The sequence below is a fragment of the Panulirus ornatus genome, chromosome 27, assembly GCF_036320965.1.
Source record: "Panulirus ornatus isolate Po-2019 chromosome 27, ASM3632096v1, whole genome shotgun sequence".
NCBI classification, from domain to species: domain Eukaryota; kingdom Metazoa; phylum Arthropoda; class Malacostraca; order Decapoda; family Palinuridae; genus Panulirus; species Panulirus ornatus.
The window spans coordinates 4838278-4851128 of NC_092250.1; the positions used below are offsets into that span (position 1 = coordinate 4838278).

Here is a 12851-nt window from a genome sequence, read left to right on the forward strand (position 1 = left end):
CTTACGGAAATTCGAGTTGACACAAAATAAAGTATATTGTCATGTTTTCATGGCAAATTGGCGGCAATTTCAATTCTCATATCATTAAAAAAAATGCTATAAATTATGTTCATGTAACCGCCTTGAGTTCTTACGTATTCTCGATATTAATCCTAGCTTGAATGCTAATGACCCCTGGCTGGGCTGCTGAGCTGAATGGCGGTGTATATAATTGAAGAGTTGCTTACTCTGTCTTTTGAATATGAGAATTTGCCGTGTGTGTTCTTTAACATCAGTTAATGTCGTAATTATCTTTTTGTAACTACGTTTAACAGTTTATTCGCTGGTGATGAAGCTAGCCCTCGATCCGTACGAAATATAAACACACACACACACACATACACACACACACACACACACACACACATATATATATATATATATATATATATATATATATATATATGTGTGTGTGTGTGTGTGTGTGGTCGAATATGCCTGGAAATGGAGGGGGACATAGGAATTTCAACGTCCAATGTGAACTACACATTATACAACTTTGCAATACAGATAATTAAATAGAAAAAACCCATAAGGGAACTTGCTGGTGACGAAGACTTGATACAAGAAATAAATATTTGGGTTTTCAGTTATGGTAATAGTAGTAATAGTAGTAGTAGTAGTAGTAGTAGTAGTAGTAGTAATAGTAGTAGTAGTAGTAGTAGTTGTAGTAACAATAGCAGTAGTTTCATTAGTAGTAATAGTAATAGTATTAGTATTAGCATTAATAATGAGACACATTAATTATGTGAAAGTCAATTAGCCCTTAAAAAAAAAAAATATATATATATATATATATATATATATATATATATATATATATATATATATATATATATATATATATATATATATATATATATATCCTCTAAGCCTAGTGCATATTTCATACGACACACCATTCCAAAAAGGAACGTACAATTTTCTTTTTTTTTAAGTTCATTCCATGGAAATGAGAGAGAGGGGGAGGCGTATTTTGGATTACAAATTTTGTTTTTCTAATATACCTGAAATGTTGGTGTGGGTGTCTCTATGTCCCTTTGAATTTCATTTACTCGCTCGGCTACCTGGTAAAACATGCGTGTGGGACATGGGAATTTTGAATTTGGATCCGTCAGAGTCTAATATATATATATATATATATATATATATATATATATATATATATATATATATATATATATATATATTACCAAATGGCGTCCTAGCTTCGTCTCTTCGATGTATATCAACTGACTGTTACTGTTTCTCTCTTGTGTCTCCCTGATGATGATGTGATTATTGCACGAAAGTGCACTTGGGAACTTTTCGTGTTTCATTTTCCTCCATGGAGACAGTCCACCTCATCATCAGTACTTAACAAAGTGATTTAAAAACCCCAACATCACACATGATTCCCGCCGTCCAACACCAATCTGTATTGGCCAACCACTGTCTGCTTCGTCTGGTCGTAACAGTCGTTAGGGAGAGTGATTAAAGGGGGGCGAGTGGGCTGACCTGGGTAGTTGGGTGTGTCTTGAACAACTTCTTATCTTTGTCAGTGTTCGTGTTTTTGTCCAATTCTCTCATAATGATTGAGTTAACGCTAGGATGGGCTTTGAAATTGCCTGAGGGGCAAATTAAAGTTCTTTGTATCAGCTATTAAGAGAGTTTCAATGACTCAATTCAAAATCTATGGCCAGGGTGATCATTTTCATAACAATTGTTGGCCCTTTTCCATAGTTTCCTTCGCAGGACTTCACATTGACAGCACGTCGCCCGCCCCCTGTATACCATTCCTCTCCAATTAACTCTGTCCCGTGCACGTCCCTCACATTCCTGCATGTTTTGGCCCGAGCACACAGTCACTTTTCCATTCCATCCTTCCATGACGGTGCCAATAATACCTCTCCGTTACAGCTTTAACTTGTCTGGCCAATATGAATTTATTTACCTGCCTTGCATTTGATGGCGTAAACACTTCCAATTGTTGCATAATTTGTCCAATTCATTAAGGTCTTATTGATGGTGTTATTGTACTGGAAAGCAGCATTACAAGCACTGTTTTGTCTAGACTATGTCTTACATTAGCTAAGGTGGGAGAATAGGGCAACACTAGATATTTACACTTATCCTTATTTATCATATCTTTGTTACAACCCTCATTTATCATCTTCGAATGGGGGGGGGGGGGGGAAGAGTACTTTGAAAGGAGACCCACTTCTCTGCTACGGGGCGTAGCGCAACACCTAGAAAGGCCCCTCCGGGTGTGCTGATCAATAACAGAAAAATGGGGAGAGGGGGGGGTGTTTTATACTTATGGGGGCCCCCCTACTTTATACTCATGGGGGCCCCCCTCCTTTATACTCATGGGGCCCCCCTCCTTTATACTCATGGGGGCCCCCTCCTTTAGACTCACGGGGCCCCCCTCCTTTATACTCATGGGGGCCCCCCCTTCTTTATACTCATGGGGCCCCCCTTCTTTATACTCATGGGGCCCCCCTCCTTTATACACATAGGGGCCCTCCTCCTTTATACTCATTGGGGGACCCCTCCTTTATACTCATGGGGCCCCCTCCTTTATACACATAGGGGCCCTCCTCCTTTATACTCATTGGGGGACCCCTCCTTTATACTCATGGGGGCCCCCTCCTTTATACACATAGGGGCCCTCCTCCTTTATACTCATTGGGGACCCCTTCTCCTTTATACTCATGGGCCCCCGCCCCCTCCTTTATACTCATGGGCCCCCCTCCTTTATACTCATGGGGGCCCCCCTCCTTTATACTCATGGGCCCCCCTCCTTTATACTCATGGGGGCCCCCCTCCTTTATACTCATTGGGGGCCCCCCTCCTTTATACTCATGATGGGCCCCCCTCCTTTATACTCATGGGGGCCCCCTCCTTTATACTCATGGGGGCCCCCCTCCTTTATACTCATGGGGGCCCCCCTTCTTTATACTCATGGGGCCCCCCTTCTTTATACTCATGGGGGCCCCTCCTTTATACTCATGGGGCCCCCCTCCTTTATACACATAGGGGCCCCCTCCTTTATACTCATGGGGGCCCCCCTCCTCCTTTATACTCATGGGGGCCCCCTCCTTTATACTCATGGGGGGCCCCCCTTCCTTTATACTCATGGGGCCCCCCTTCTTTATACTCATTGGGGGACCCCTTCTCCTTTATACTCATGGGCCCCCGCCCCCTCCTTTATACTCATGGGGGCCCCCCCTCCTTTATACTCATGGGGCCCCCCCTCTTTTATACTCATGGGGGCCCCCCTCCTTTATACTCATGGGGCCCCCCTTCTTTATACTCATGGGGGCCCCCTCCTTTATACTCATGGGGGCCCCCTTCTCCTCCCCCCCCATGGTTATGGCCTCTGTATTACCCATGTCCTCAGTCATTCTATTTCCATTTCTATCCACCATTTCTTATAGTTTAAAAGTATTTTTCTCTTTTTTTAAATCTTTTTCTTAAAATAAGTTTCTTATTTAACTTGTATCTGTCTGTCTGTCTGTCTGTCTTTCTGTCTGTCTTATGTGTGTGTGTGTGTGTGTGTGTGTGTGTGTGTGTGTGTGTGTGTGTGTGTTTATCTGTCTGACTGTCTCTCTGTCTGTCTGTCTATCTGTGTGTATCTCTGTCTCTCTGTCTCTCTGTGTGTACCTCTGTTTGTCTGTCTGTCTGTCTGTCTGTCTGTCTGTCTTATGTATGTGTGTGTGTGTGTCTGTGTGTATGTGTGTGTGTGTGTGTGTGTGTGTGTGTGTGTGTGTGTGTGTGTGTGTGTGTGTGTGTGTGTTTATCTGTCTCACTGTCTGTCTCTCTGTCTGTGTGTATCTGTGTCTGTCTGTCTGTCTGTCTCGATCGACTCTCCCTGAAGGAAGCCGTCGCCATATTTCTTTCTTTCTTCCTTCACTGGACACACTGGGTGATGGTGCTCAAATCACCCCTTACTCTTCTCTCTTCCACCGTGGGCCAGGCCCATAGCGTCTATATGAATACTTGCACACAACGTGAAATCCGACCGTATGTGAAAGAAGGGTCGTCACACACTTTCATTCATGTTACGCGCTTCATTCATTCCTTCATTCGCTGCATCACTGGGCTTCCTTCACAGAGAAGGGCATGGGAGGGGAAGGCGACAGCCACGGTATATTTGGGTGTGACGGGGTCATTGGTGCGGGCCGGCCGTCACTCCTCCGTCACACTCACTCCCTCCGTCAGCGTCACAACAGGTGTGCGAGCGAGCGGGGCCCGTCACTTGCGTCAGCGTCACAACAGGTGTGCGAGCGAGCGGGGCCCGTCACTTGCGTCAGCGTCACAACAGGTGTGCGAGCGAGCGAGGGCCCGTCACTTGCGTTAGCGTCACAACAGGTGTGCGAGCAGCCCGTCACTTGCGTCACCGTCACAACAGGTGTGCGAGCAGCCCCCGTCACGTGCGTCAGCGTCACAACAGGTGTGCGAGCGAGCGGGGCCCGTCACTTGCGTCAGCGTCACAACAGGTGTGCGAGCGAGCGGGGCCCGTCACTTGCGTCAGCGTCACAACAGGTGTGCGAGCGAGCGGGGCCCGTCACTTGCGTCAGCGTCACAACAGGTGTGCGAGCGAGCGGGGCCCGTCACTTGCGTCAGCGTCACAACAGGTGTGCGAGCGAGCGGGGCCCGTCACTTGCGTCAGCGTCACAACAGGTGTGCGAGCGAGCGGGGCCCGTCACTTGCGTCAGCGTCACAACAGGTGTGCGAGCGAGCGGGGCCCGTCACTTGCGTCAGCGTCACAACAGGTGTGCGAGCGAGCGGGGCCCGTCACTTGCGTCAGCGTCACAACAGGTGTGCGAGCGAGCGGGGCCCGTCACTTGCGTCAGCGTCACAACAGGTGTGCGAGCGAGCGGGGCCCGTCACTTGCGTCAGCGTCACAACAGGTGTGCGAGCGAGCGGGGCCCGTCACTTGCGTCAGCGTCACAACAGGTGTGCGAGCGAGCGGGGCCCGTCACTTGCGTCAGCGTCACAACAGGTGTGCGAGCGAGCGGGGCCCGTCACTTGCGTCAGCGTCACAACAGGTGTGCGAGCGAGCGGGGCCCGTCACTTGCGTCAGCGTCACAACAGGTGTGCGAGCGAGCGGGGCCCGTCACTTGCGTCAGCGTCACAACAGGTGTGCGAGCGAGCGGGGCCCGTCACTTGCGTCAGCGTCACAACAGGTGTGCGAGCGAGCGGGGCCCGTCACTTGCGTCAGCGTCACAACAGGTGTGCGAGCGAGCGGGGCCCGTCACTTGCGTCAGCGTCACAACAGGTGTGCGAGCGAGCGGGGCCCGTCACTTGCGTCAGCGTCACAACAGGTGTGCGAGCGAGCGGGGCCCGTCACTTGCGTCAGCGTCACAACAGGTGTGCGAGCGAGCGGGGCCCGTCACTTGCGTCAGCGTCACAACAGGTGTGCGAGCGAGCGGGGCCCGTCACTTGCGTCAGCGTCACAACAGGTGTGCGAGCGAGCGGGGCCCGTCACTTGCGTCAGCGTCACAACAGGTGTGCGAGCGAGCGGGGCCCGTCACTTGCGTCAGCGTCACAACAGGTGTGCGAGCGAGCGGGGCCCGTCACTTGCGTCAGCGTCACAACAGGTGTGCGAGCGAGCGGGGCCCGTCACTTGCGTCAGCGTCACAACAGGTGTGCGAGCGAGCGGGGCCCGTCACTTGCGTCAGCGTCACAACAGGTGTGCGAGCGAGCGGGGCCCGTCACTTGCGTCAGCGTCACAACAGGTGTGCGAGCGAGCGGGGCCCGTCACTTGCGTCAGCGTCACAACAGGTGTGCGAGCGAGCGGGGCCCGTCACTTGCGTCAGCGTCACAACAGGTGTGCGAGCGAGCGGGGCCCGTCACTTGCGTCAGCGTCACAACAGGTGTGCGAGCGAGCGGGGCCCGTCACTTGCGTCAGCGTCACAACAGGTGTGCGAGCGAGCGGGGCCCGTCACTTGCGTCAGCGTCACAACAGGTGTGCGAGCGAGCGGGGCCCGTCACTTGCGTCAGCGTCACAACAGGTGTGCGAGCGAGCGGGGCCCGTCACTTGCGTCAGCGTCACAACAGGTGTGCGAGCGAGCGGGGCCCGTCACTTGCGTCAGCGTCACAACAGGTGTGCGAGCGAGCGGGGCCCGTCACTTGCGTCAGCGTCACAACAGGTGTGCGAGCGAGCGGGGCCCGTCACTTGCGTCAGCGTCACAACAGGTGTGCGAGCGAGCGGGGCCCGTCACTTGCGTCAGCGTCACAACAGGTGTGCGAGCGAGCGGGGCCCGTCACTTGCGTCAGCGTCACAACAGGTGTGCGAGCGAGCGGGGCCCGTCACTTGCGTCAGCGTCACAACAGGTGTGCGAGCGAGCGGGGCCCGTCACTTGCGTCAGCGTCACAACAGGTGTGCGAGCGAGCGGGGCCCGTCACTTGCGTCAGCGTCACAACAGGTGTGCGAGCGAGCGGGGCCCGTCACTTGCGTCAGCGTCACAACAGGTGTGCGAGCGAGCGGGGCCCGTCACTTGCGTCAGCGTCACAACAGGTGTGCGAGCGAGCGGGGCCCGTCACTTGCGTCAGCGTCACAACAGGTGTGCGAGCGAGCGGGGCCCGTCACTTGCGTCAGCGTCACAACAGGTGTGCGAGCGAGCGGGGCCCGTCACTTGCGTCAGCGTCACAACAGGTGTGCGAGCGAGCGGGGCCCGTCACTTGCGTCAGCGTCACAACAGGTGTGCGAGCGAGCGGGGCCCGTCACTTGCGTCAGCGTCACAACAGGTGTGCGAGCGAGCGGGGCCCGTCACTTGCGTCAGCGTCACAACAGGTGTGCGAGCGAGCGGGGCCCGTCACTTGCGTCAGCGTCACAACAGGTGTGCGAGCGAGCGGGGCCCGTCACTTGCGTCAGCGTCACAACAGGTGTGCGAGCGAGCGGGGCCCGTCACTTGCGTCAGCGTCACAACAGGTGTGCGAGCGAGCGGGGCCCGTCACTTGCGTCAGCGTCACAACAGGTGTGCGAGCGAGCGGGGCCCGTCACTTGCGTCAGCGTCACAACAGGTGTGCGAGCGAGCGGGGCCCGTCACTTGCGTCAGCGTCACAACAGGTGTGCGAGCGAGCGGGGCCCGTCACTTGCGTCAGCGTCACAACAGGTGTGCGAGCGAGCGGGGCCCGTCACTTGCGTCAGCGTCACAACAGGTGTGCGAGCGAGCGGGGCCCGTCACTTGCGTCAGCGTCACAACAGGTGTGCGAGCGAGCGGGGCCCGTCACTTGCGTCAGCGTCACAACAGGTGTGCGAGCGAGCGGGGCCCGTCACTTGCGTCAGCGTCACAACAGGTGTGCGAGCGAGCGGGGCCCGTCACTTGCGTCAGCGTCACAACAGGTGTGCGAGCGAGCGGGGCCCGTCACTTGCGTCAGCGTCACAACAGGTGTGCGAGCGAGCGGGGCCCGTCACTTGCGTCAGCGTCACAACAGGTGTGCGAGCGAGCGGGGCCCGTCACTTGCGTCAGCGTCACAACAGGTGTGCGAGCGAGCGGGGCCCGTCACTTGCGTCAGCGTCACAACAGGTGTGCGAGCGAGCGGGGCCCGTCACTTGCGTCAGCGTCACAACAGGTGTGCGAGCGAGCGGGGCCCGTCACTTGCGTCAGCGTCACAACAGGTGTGCGAGCGAGCGGGGCCCGTCACTTGCGTCAGCGTCACAACAGGTGTGCGAGCGAGCGGGGCCCGTCACTTGCGTCAGCGTCACAACAGGTGTGCGAGCGAGCGGGGCCCGTCACTTGCGTCAGCGTCACAACAGGTGTGCGAGCGAGCGGGGCCCGTCACTTGCGTCAGCGTCACAACAGGTGTGCGAGCGAGCGGGGCCCGTCACTTGCGTCAGCGTCACAACAGGTGTGCGAGCGAGCGGGGCCCGTCACTTGCGTCAGCGTCACAACAGGTGTGCGAGCGAGCGGGGCCCGTCACTTGCGTCAGCGTCACAACAGGTGTGCGAGCGAGCGGGGCCCGTCACTTGCGTCAGCGTCACAACAGGTGTGCGAGCGAGCGGGGCCCGTCACTTGCGTCAGCGTCACAACAGGTGTGCGAGCGAGCGGGGCCCGTCACTTGCGTCAGCGTCACAACAGGTGTGCGAGCGAGCGGGGCCCGTCACTTGCGTCAGCGTCACAACAGGTGTGCGAGCGAGCGGGGCCCGTCACTTGCGTCAGCGTCACAACAGGTGTGCGAGCGAGCGGGGCCCGTCACTTGCGTCAGCGTCACAACAGGTGTGCGAGCGAGCGGGGCCCGTCACTTGCGTCAGCGTCACAACAGGTGTGCGAGCGAGCGGGGCCCGTCACTTGCGTCAGCGTCACAACAGGTGTGCGAGCGAGCGGGGCCCGTCACTTGCGTCAGCGTCACAACAGGTGTGCGAGCGAGCGGGGCCCGTCACTTGCGTCAGCGTCACAACAGGTGTGCGAGCGAGCGGGGCCCGTCACTTGCGTCAGCGTCACAACAGGTGTGCGAGCGAGCGGGGCCCGTCACTTGCGTCAGCGTCACAACAGGTGTGCGAGCGAGCGGGGCCCGTCACTTGCGTCAGCGTCACAACAGGTGTGCGAGCGAGCGGGGCCCGTCACTTGCGTCAGCGTCACAACAGGTGTGCGAGCGAGCGGGGCCCGTCACTTGCGTCAGCGTCACAACAGGTGTGCGAGCGAGCGGGGCCCGTCACTTGCGTCAGCGTCACAACAGGTGTGCGAGCGAGCGGGGCCCGTCACTTGCGTCAGCGTCACAACAGGTGTGCGAGCGAGCGGGGCCCGTCACTTGCGTCAGCGTCACAACAGGTGTGCGAGCGAGCGGGGCCCGTCACTTGCGTCAGCGTCACAACAGGTGTGCGAGCGAGCGGGGCCCGTCACTTGCGTCAGCGTCACAACAGGTGTGCGAGCGAGCGGGGCCCGTCACTTGCGTCAGCGTCACAACAGGTGTGCGAGCGAGCGGGGCCCGTCACTTGCGTCAGCGTCACAACAGGTGTGCGAGCGAGCGGGGCCCGTCACTTGCGTCAGCGTCACAACAGGTGTGCGAGCGAGCGGGGCCCGTCACTTGCGTCAGCGTCACAACAGGTGTGCGAGCGAGCGGGGCCCGTCACTTGCGTCAGCGTCACAACAGGTGTGCGAGCGAGCGGGGCCCGTCACTTGCGTCAGCGTCACAACAGGTGTGCGAGCGAGCGGGGCCCGTCACTTGCGTCAGCGTCACAACAGGTGTGCGAGCGAGCGGGGCCCGTCACTTGCGTCAGCGTCACAACAGGTGTGCGAGCGAGCGGGGCCCGTCACTTGCGTCAGCGTCACAACAGGTGTGCGAGCGAGCGGGGCCCGTCACTTGCGTCAGCGTCACAACAGGTGTGCGAGCGAGCGGGGCCCGTCACTTGCGTCAGCGTCACAACAGGTGTGCGAGCGAGCGGGGCCCGTCACTTGCGTCAGCGTCACAACAGGTGTGCGAGCGAGCGGGGCCCGTCACTTGCGTCAGCGTCACAACAGGTGTGCGAGCGAGCGGGGCCCGTCACTTGCGTCAGCGTCACAACAGGTGTGCGAGCGAGCGGGGCCCGTCACTTGCGTCAGCGTCACAACAGGTGTGCGAGCGAGCGGGGCCCGTCACTTGCGTCAGCGTCACAACAGGTGTGCGAGCGAGCGGGGCCCGTCACTTGCGTCAGCGTCACAACAGGTGTGCGAGCGAGCGGGGCCCGTCACTTGCGTCAGCGTCACAACAGGTGTGCGAGCGAGCGGGGCCCGTCACTTGCGTCAGCGTCACAACAGGTGTGCGAGCGAGCGGGGCCCGTCACTTGCGTCAGCGTCACAACAGGTGTGCGAGCGAGCGGGGCCCGTCACTTGCGTCAGCGTCACAACAGGTGTGCGAGCGAGCGGGGCCCGTCACTTGCGTCAGCGTCACAACAGGTGTGCGAGCGAGCGGGGCCCGTCACTTGCGTCAGCGTCACAACAGGTGTGCGAGCGAGCGGGGCCCGTCACTTGCGTCAGCGTCACAACAGGTGTGCGAGCGAGCGGGGCCCGTCACTTGCGTCAGCGTCACAACAGGTGTGCGAGCGAGCGGGGCCCGTCACTTGCGTCAGCGTCACAACAGGTGTGCGAGCGAGCGGGGCCCGTCACTTGCGTCAGCGTCACAACAGGTGTGCGAGCGAGCGGGGCCCGTCACTTGCGTCAGCGTCACAACAGGTGTGCGAGCGAGCGGGGCCCGTCACTTGCGTCAGCGTTTGATAATGGATAGACATAGACAGAAAAATGATAGATGGATTGGCTGCTTCCAAAGTAAGAAATGAAGTAAGAGGCAAAAATATGGTTTCTGATCATGGGCCAACATGTCTCTCAAACTTCCACGAGAGAGTGAGCTCCGTTGTAGACAATGGAGGAACATTGGATGGATGGTATGTACCCGAAGTGGCAGAGAGCCTTTGACACTAGGTGGCAAAGGAGGCCACTAAAAGAAGCTGGATTTTCAAACAGAAATAGGGGGAGGGGGGAGACTCTTCCGACAGAGAGAAAATATATCTTGTTAGAAGGGAATGGAGGAAGGTTGGTGTCAGAATAATAGAAAGAAGGTTGGGTCAATAATGGCAGGTCTGGGGAACATTGATCTATGTGAATGACTAGCCAGAAGAAGTAGACTCAAATTGGAATATACCTGCGGGTTACGCTAAGATCATGGAGGAAAGAAAAGTGCGGGGGAGACTGATGAAATTCAGCCAGTATGAATAAGAATGGCCAATTACAGTGTGGAAAGACTTTCATACGACTATTACCTCGTAAGAAATAATATGCTGTAAGGGTCTGTGTGTGTGTCAGAGGGACATGGAGGGAGGTCGACATTGTTTACATACCTTGCCTGCGTCTGTAGCCAACCCTTATGAATTATATAATGGAAATTTACAGTCTGCTGGCATGTATCAGGTTCCATTTAAGTACGTGGATAACTAGTCATCCACTAAACTGTTCATATCCTATGCCACGATAAAAGTAGACCATGTTTTCCACGAAAGGAAGATGAAAGAACTCATAGAGAAGGTCCAGAGGAGAACATTGTAAAGAAAACGTATTGATACGTGATATGAACTCACCAGCCCAACTCCTTTGAGTCCAAGGAATGTAAGGTGATCTAATATCATTTCTTTATCAACAAACGAAGTTTTGAAGGTTTAGGAAGACACGAATTTATCACTATGATTCATTTATCTAATGGAATAGTCAGCAAAGCAAGACAAGACAAGACTGCGTCTACTGGGTAAAAAGCCTTATAGGTTAGGAGGGAATTAATCTTGAATTTAATTGTACATGTGATATTCTCTCTATGACTATGGACATATTTAGTATTTGGGGAATAACGCGTAATTGGAGTCATGAGTATGTAATCAAATTTAAAGGAACAATTTAGAGATAAATAAACCAGAGTGGCGCAGCCCAGTCCCCCCCTTAGATGGCGTTGCTCACAGGGCCAGATCCGCAGGGAATATTACAATTAATAAAGTAACACAAGATATATATAAAAGCAATATTCATAGATCTTATGAAGATTATATTATATTGCCGTCTTTCCTGTTGCATGGCCCCTCCCCAACCCCTTGACCCGGGTAGCCTATGGTATGTGGGATTGAGGGGGTGGGGGATATATATGCCAACACTTTCCCCCTAAGGCCCACGTCAGGTCTGGGCGACCCAGGGTGCCATCTCTAGCGGGAGCAGTAGATTTTCTTATCTATAGATAAAGAGATGGTTCGAAGCCAGGGACGGGAGGGGGGAATAATAGTTAAGGGGTATTACGTCACGAATGGTCACCCATCATGCGAGTGTTCACCAAGTTATGCATATATTTATTTCGCCTTCCACCTGATGTTATTGAAGTCAGTTCTCCTCGTGAGAGGTATTTTAAGATAATATATATAACCATATGTTTTATTGATGGAGGTTTACGTGATAAACAATGTAGACCTTTAAATTTCGTTCGTAAAGTGGAAAAGTCAGGATAAGAGCTGCTGTCACACAAAAATGAATAAAAACCACTATATATCACCCTTAACTCTGAGTATAGATAAGTCATAGGAATTAAATTAAATAGAAAAAAATATTGATTAAGATAATGGTTAAATGGTTAGATTAGAGTTAATATATTTAATTTTGTAAAAATAAATGTTGAATGATCCCGAGAATATGAGGGGTGAGGGATGGTGAGGGATCAGATGGTGGCCACGTAGAAGCCATCAGTTGACATCAGGGGGTCGTGTGGGCAGGAGGCATACCCTGCCCGAGCCTTAATTGTTGAACTAACTCTCATCCTCAGGTAATATGGCCTTCTCTACCTTTGGCATGACGTGTTGGGTGAATGATGAAAGTGGAGTGATGGGATGAGTCCGTGTGTCAAGGCTGGGGCGACCTCATTAAGGTCTAGGGGGCATGACAGGTGTGTGGCTTAGGGTTGTATATGTCGGCTAAGCAAGCAAGGCACTGTGGTGGTATGGCTTAAAAAGGAATCTATGGTGGGAATACCGGTCTAATTTAGGGTTTAGGACATTAACTGTGGTGGTGAGGGGCAGGTTAGAGGGTATGTGATGGGTAGTGGGGTCAGTATAAGGTATATTACCGAGTTGGTATGGGGGGAGGAGGAGGGGGGGCGGGGAGCCTAAAGGCTCTAGGGTGGTTTACCAGGCCCCCTCCATTACCTTATTTCTGGCTGGAAATACACTAAATAGGGCTGAGTCCCAGTTTAGGGACACCGCTTATGGCTGTGGGAGTAATATATTAATCATGACAGTAGGAAGGATTGATAAAGTAGGACAATGTATGTTGGAGCATTGCATTATATGCTTCGATAATTGATAATTGATAATGACAGCGGGG

The 12851-nt window shown here is 54.4% G+C and overlaps 1 protein-coding gene across 12 annotated transcripts in view; it reads left to right on the forward strand.

Moving 5' to 3' along the window:
- The first annotated feature begins 12175 nt into the window (after window positions 1–12175).
- Window positions 12176–12851, forward strand: part of LOC139757561 (protein transport protein Sec31A-like) — an 88887-nt gene continuing 88211 nt past the window's right edge. For all 12 annotated transcript variants that reach the window (XM_071678160.1, XM_071678152.1, XM_071678155.1 and 9 more), the window contains exon 1: window positions 12176–12294. The gene's annotated coding sequence lies outside the window, so the exon portion shown is untranslated. The remainder of the gene's footprint in view (window positions 12295–12851) is intronic.